Here is a 7,454-nt window from a genome sequence, read left to right on the forward strand (position 1 = left end):
AAGTAGTAGTAGTACGTACGTACGTACGTACGTACGTACTATATATATANAGAGANANANANANANAGAGATATATAGAGAGAGAGAGAGAGNAGANAGAGAGAGAGAGAGAGAATGAAAGAAAGAAAGGGAGAGAAAAAATTCAGTCGGGGAAATCCCACGTCTGGTACTCAAGTCTAGACCTTTTTTAACGTCGCTCCCTACAGTGATCCCCACGATGTTCGTTGAGGTCGTTCTCATGTTGCATCTGACGCCACTCGACGTTGAACCTCGCGTTGCATCGCGCAGATGCAACGGGATCGGGAAGACGGGAACGCGTGCGCTTGTCGTGAAATAAGGTCGCGCTCTCTCGCTCGCGTTCGCGCTCACAGAAAACACCGAGTAATTGTTGCGTTCGAGAATGAGACTGATGTATGGAATAATTAGAAAATTAACGTAATGCGAAATAAACGAAGGAATAAATGCGAGAGCTTTGCCGAGTCTTAAGGCTATGACACATAAAACAATGTGAGACAAGTTAGACGTAAGCAGTAAGCGATTCGGTCAATCACAGTCTGGATCTACAATAGATTTTTAAGCCTTAAGCCATAAGAAATGGACGAATCACAATCGATTCTTCTCGCATTAGGCTGTAATTCAGTTTCTTACGGCTTAAGACTTAAAACGCCTATTGTAAATCCAGACTGAGCTTTCTAAGCTAAGTTTTAAATCTTAAATTATAAGACATTAACCAATCACAGTCGAAGAGAAGAATAATCGATTATGATTGGTTAATTTCTTATAGCTTAAGACTTAAGACTTAGGTTATGACTTATTGTAGAAAGTCTATAAAGGACTGTCTACAGTGAAAGTAATAAGTTGTGTAAGGCCCTGCGCACAATAGAAGGAATAAGGAATTAGGAATAAAGAATAAACGATTTCAACCTATCAGAAACCGTGTATTCCGATGTATCCGATTTCTGATAGGTTAAAATCATTTATTCTTTATTCCTAATTCCTTATTCCTTCTACTGTGCGCAGGGCCTAAGTAATAATAAATTGTAAGCCATAAGAAATTGACCAATCATAGAATGTAAGGGAAACAATCGATTTATGATTGGTCAGTTTCTTACATTTTCTTGCTGCTTACTATGCAACGGGAGCTTTTCTCAGCAAGAGATACAAATTGACACAAGTTTAATTATCAGTAAGAAACAAAGCTAGAATTACTCTTGTGTTTATTTGTGCCTTTGCTGGAAAGTTCTCAATATTACTTCCATTGTAAACACTTAATAGAGGCATAAGGCAATAATCATAATACAATAAACACATAATCCAAAATATTAATTTGCTTACTGTTTAAGTTTCTTTTGTGTCGTAGCTTTTAAGAATTACGTATCATCGTGAACAAGCATTATGAATCTCTTTCCCTGCTTTATATAACTATTTTGTTGTGTCACTTATCACGCCCTTTGATTCAATAAGCCATTTTTTAAAATTACAAGCGTCACGCGATAATTATTGGTATCGCCATAATTAGCTCGTCGCTAGAATACGTTGTTCGATTCGTTTGTAAAAAACTACATGAATGATAATATCTCCTTATCTCCTTATCGTTCCGGTTAAGTTTACTACTGGTTATGGTAAATTTTCTGAAAAGAATGAGAAAAGAAAAGGAATTTTTGCACCCTGACAATTTTGCGACCTCTTTCATTCGTTGCTGAGGATAACGGTATGAAGAATTCACCAATGACTGCTTGCAGGGTTATCTCGGGGTTACCCTTCGCATACCGTTGACGCGCCTTGATTTCGCGATTGCGAAATCGCTTGCCATTTGTTCGGAGCCGTCGCTCAGTGTGAGCTTTATTCGCCGTGTGTATCTTCAACAGAGAGAATCGCAAGAATTGCGACTGACATTGGAATTGACTAAGCATTGGCTATTGTCGACGTTGCCAGAATCGTTGGTATCATCAGAACGTTGAGGAATGTCAAACTGTTGTATGTTAGTCGTTGTGTTAGAGGCACGAATGCGTTACGCTTTTGTGTAAATTGATGATTTTATTCCAAGTGATTCTTGAGTTGTAGTAAAACTGTTATTAAGGCTCCTGAGTAATCACCATAGTCATATTGAATCGTGACGTCAGAAGCGAGAAATGATAATGTTAATTTTTATTACAAGCCATTTATAAATAAAGACAATTGGATAAAACAGAATGATAAGATTGCTTTAAAACATTTGTAAAAATGTTTTGTGTAATCTACGGAAACTATGCTTATTCTCCTTGACAGTCAGTAAATAATCGTAAAAAACAGAGTTTGGTAGTATCTAGTTAAAAGTTAAAAGTTAAAAAATTAATTAAAAGTTAAAAAAAATTAAAAAGTTAATAACTTTTAACTTAACTTAGTTAATTTTAAATGCATTAAATTTTAACTTAACTAAGTTACTTTTAAACGTTAACTTTTTATTAAGTTAAAAAATTTTTTTATCTCTTTTAAATTTCTTAGAAAAATAATAAGACTAAGGACGTATATTCGTAATCTGTTCATATTTTAAGACCATCTTAAGTAATTTCTTAAGATGCTAATACAGCTCTCTGATTAGTTTATGCGATTATGCCTTATGCCATAAATCTTAGTCCGGATTTACAATAGGTGTTTTAAACCTTAAGTCATAAGAAATAGACCAATTACAGTCAAATATTTTTCTCGCATTCGATTGTACTTCTTCTGGCTTAAGACTTAAAAATTAATCCCTGATCTTGTATCTTCTCTATGTGCTGGCTGTGTTATATAACTTATATAGTTGTATCGTTATGTGTTATATATTTATATCACATATGAATAAAAAAATTAAAATTTAATTTACTTAATAATCTATATTGTAGTTATTTAATCTCATTTTTAAAAAAATTAGAACATTATGATCTAAAAAATATTTTTGTTTTAAATTAACTTTTTTTTAACTGAAGTTAATTCATTATCGACTTACCTTACGTTAAATTAATCTTTTATTCCTTCAACTTTTAACTTAATTTTATTAATTTTGTAAAGCCATTAACTTTAACTTTATTCAGTTAAAAAAAACATTAACTTATCTAACTCTGGTAAAAAGTGATAAAAAGCAAATATAAAATGAACTACATTGAATAAAAACACTTAATTGATTGTCAAGAGGGATAAGTATAGTTTTCGTCTATTTTACAAATGTTTTAAAGCAATCTCATCATTTTGTTTTATCCAAATTGTCTTTATTTATAAATGTAATAAAAATTAACGTGTCATTCTTGCTTCTGATGTCACAATTTAATATAGCTGTGACTATTCAGGAGCTTTAAAGATGATAAAATAATTGATTGTTAAGCTTGCGTGATGAATGTTGTAGTGAAAATGACTTTTCTTTTTAGTCGCGGAATTCATAAATTAAATTGCAGAAGAATAACAGAAATAAATTGTTTTTCTCATTAATGAGAATCTTTTACAACTTTTTAATAAAATTTTTTCTTCATATTTTTATCAGAAATTGTCTATAGAAACTTCAAAAGAGCAATTATGTTATACTATTGCTGCTTCCGAAACTTAAGGCATCTTTTGTCTTCTCTAACTCTACAGTTAGAGAATCTATCAATAATAAAAATACTTTATAATGCGTGAATAGCAGTGAACTTTATCCCGCAAGTATTGTGCGATGCAACAAGCGGCTGCATCTATAATGCAAACGCGGGCAGAATATTTTGCGGAAATCGATAGATGAGCTTGTAACGATGCGATACTTTCAGAGTATGTCATATCGATTGAAGTTACATTTGAAAAAAGTAATACCGCAAGAATCAGATTTATATTAAAGTATCACTCTTATAACGAGTCCAATTTTCGAATTCGTGACAAATGCGTTTAGAATTGTCATATATATTCGCTTGTCATATATATTCGTTAATATATATTTTTTAAAAATTATATAATTTGTCCCAAAAGTGAAATTTAATTTTTTATTTAATTTTTTTATTATTAAATTTTAATTTGTGCAATACGACCGCACAAATTAAATCGAAATAACGAAAATAATCAGAGTGATATTTTAGAAAAATATCATATGAAAATGTACAAAAATATTATTTTATGTTACGTATATTATAAATTTCCCTAACATTTTTATATGCAATATTTTTCAAAATTAAAATCCGTGATGTTTCATAGGGCGCTTAGATAAAAATAAAAAGAAAAAAAATAAATGAAGATAAAACGTAAATCCATTCTTATGAGACTCGGTCCATTGATGATTAATAATTCAAAAGTATGTATAAGTATTTTTCTGCTATCTCTTTTATACATGCTGTCGTCATTGTATATCTGACAACTTATCACGTTCGCTGATTATCGTGATAGATCTCGTATTCGCATTTTGGGAGGGAAATATCAGCAATAAACAAAGCAATGTGAATACATTTAGATAAGCGCTCATGACCTCAGAATTTGCACAATCCAAGGAGCGTGCAAATATACACACGTGTCGAGATAATGTTAAATAATAATTTAACACGATAACGTCGTGTTATCAATTCAATATTATATCATTTTATTTTAACAACGATTATCGTATTATTATGATGTATTTAGATTTCATTAAAAAATTGACATTTTATGTCTTATTTATTGGATATTTATGCTTGTAATTCTAAAGTTTTTATCTGCATTGGTGATTCGACTTGTTGCGATCGAGGGCTTTTATAATTCGCAAAATCGATTTCGACTAATGTGCGTCCCATTTATGAGTCTCTCAAGTATAAACGAATCGTTGAAGCCGGTTTACGGGAAGTAGTGAATGATGATACGGATAGATGCGATACGCCTAGAAAATTCTAATTTAACGTGTGCAAAAAGAAATCGCGCGAGTTATAATGGAACACGCGATATCATTCGTGACGTTTGCCTTGGTAACATTTAATTCGTTCTATGAGTGTGAAACGCCTCGTTCAGCTAAGCGCGTAATTAGATCTCGCGTAATTCCACAGCGGCGAATACAATTTTAAAGTGCGCCATGGCACTTTAATCCCGCCGATGAAAACGCTTGGCCACGAAAGACGGGCGTTTATCTTGGAGTTACTAAATTATGTTAAAAACGAGTTAGTCACACAAGTAGCAATTTCTTTTTAGTTGGTAGTAGTTCAATTTAAAATGTAAAATCATGGCATACATAATTTAGCTTTTTAAATTTCGAATGTAATTATTTCCGTGTCCAATTATAACGTTGTTGCATATTCACGTCATTTCATATAATTTGTGTAATTCATATAATTTGTAATTTCTAAGACTTCTACGAAACGCATACAGCGTCTCAAGTTTATAAAAAAAAAAATTATATTTTATATTCTCAAAACCAGAATCATTATTTTTTTTAGATAAAAGATTTCTAGGATAGATTTATCAGATCATTACAAATCTGAGTTTTCAATCTAGATAAATTCCATAAAGAATTTCCATAAGAAATGCTTGGTGATTAGTCAAGTGTAGAAATTCTTCTTTTCATAAAGGAAACTTCCGAGTTGAAACGATCAATCTTCGCGTGAAGATAAAGATATATTTTTTCGTTTTTTTAATCATTCAAAAATGTGAAATTCTATGGAATAGACTTTCACGACACTCGATAGTCTCATAAAGCGAGCGCGGAAACGCTCTCCACGAAGTGTAGAAATTTGTCCTCGTAACACTTGGCTCTTTCGCATGCATAATCTCGCTTTTTCCAATACAACGCGTCCACGAGGGATTAAATAATATAACATAAATGACATTTGCGATATTGAGGTTTCGATTCTCGACAAGGAGGAGGGAAAGCTGATAAACGAAATTATGAAAACTACAATTATTTCGGTTTCCAGCAATTTTCTAGTATTTCTGTGTCTACTTTCTGTTTATATTACGTATATGATGCAATCACATAGGCATATTATCTTCTAGATTTCTCTTAATTGCATAGTCCGACAATCATAGGTAGTTTAGTTTTTCTAATTATCTATGCATATAAATAACGAAATTATTATTTGCATACACGCTCGCCGGTGATATAAGCAATTAAATTGCGCGTGTCTAAATAGATACTAAAAAAAAATTGTAGAAATGTACAAAGATATGACTCATACAAATTTTAGAAATAAAATTTGCAAGTAATTAAACATTATTCGATTTCTCAACAATGTAATTAATATTTCTCTCAAACATTCTTGGAGATAAATAAAATGATTATAAAAGCGATTCTTCAAATTCTGATAAATTTAAAAAAAGATTTTTCTAATTTTTGCATCCTAGAAATTTCTATGTAGAATGTGAAAATTTTTGTATATCATTACATTATGTTATCGTTTTTTCAGACAAAATTCTTGTCTATATTTTCCTTCCGATACATTTTTTTCCGAAGAATTAGGAGAGATGGCAGAAACCGCACGATGCAAGTCGCTTTTATTCACTTCACTGGTGATTTGCAGCGAACGAATAGACAGACGGATGAGACGAATGGACGACAAACGTGCGTCGACAGCTCATCCATGAGTCACGGCTTTTGTCATATTTCCATCGACGTAGAAAGTTCAACGTACTCTCCTCGACCACTGCTCGCCGTTACACCTTTCGTACAATTGCGACTTCAAATTGCTCTATTTTCGCTAACGCAGCGCGTTCCGCTGGACTTACACTCGTGGTGACCTCGTTCGTTTCATAGAAGACGCGTTTGTAAACCGAGGAAGTCAGTGTCCCCGTCGTTGAGATCGATAGTTGGTGGTAATGTTCATTGTTCAAGAGAAAATGTAATTCGCAGAAACATAGAGAAGAAAGAGGCGTTTTTAGATCATAAATTTCTTCTAAATTTCTTGCAGCGAAATTTCACTTCCAGAAAGTGAAAATACAACTACCCTTGAAAAAGAATACCAATTTTCACTCCATAAAAGAGATTTGCAGTGAGATTTCACTCCTTTGAAATGAAAATTCTTAAAAATGAAAATTATCACTCTTTTTCAAGAAGTGAAAAGTGACTGTATTTTCACTTTCTTGGTGAGATTTCACTGTAAGAAATTTAGAGTATTAATAATTTAATTTTAAGTTTATCAACGCAGTAATTTTTCTTAATTTATTCTATCGTTACAAAGAATATGTAAATATAAATTGAAAATTATCTCTGCGTGAGATAAAGAAGTTGTATGTCCGTAACACACAAGATGTATGTTTACGTAGCTTGAAACCGTATAATTCCTTGTACCTTGGCCTTATATAGCACAGTGTATATCTCTCATCTATCTTGCATAACGACAGAAAATATCCCGAAAGAATTATCTTGATTGAGAAACAAATTGTTTTACATACCATATGATTGATTCTCGCTAATGTTTCTAAAATAATTTGAAAAGGTATCAATTTTTGGCTCGCGCGCGCGCACACACACACACACACACACACACACACACACACACACACACACACATCACTGACGT

At 32.2% G+C, this 7,454-nt stretch overlaps 1 protein-coding gene across 1 annotated transcript in view; it reads left to right on the forward strand.

Moving 5' to 3' along the window:
* Positions 1-7,454, forward strand: part of LOC105622766 (plexin domain-containing protein 2) — a 36,259-nt gene that overhangs the window by 776 nt on the left and 28,029 nt on the right. The window lies entirely within an intron of this gene.

Source organism: Atta cephalotes (assembly GCF_000143395.1).
Source record: "Atta cephalotes unplaced genomic scaffold scaffold00048, whole genome shotgun sequence".
Taxonomy (NCBI): domain Eukaryota; kingdom Metazoa; phylum Arthropoda; class Insecta; order Hymenoptera; family Formicidae; genus Atta; species Atta cephalotes.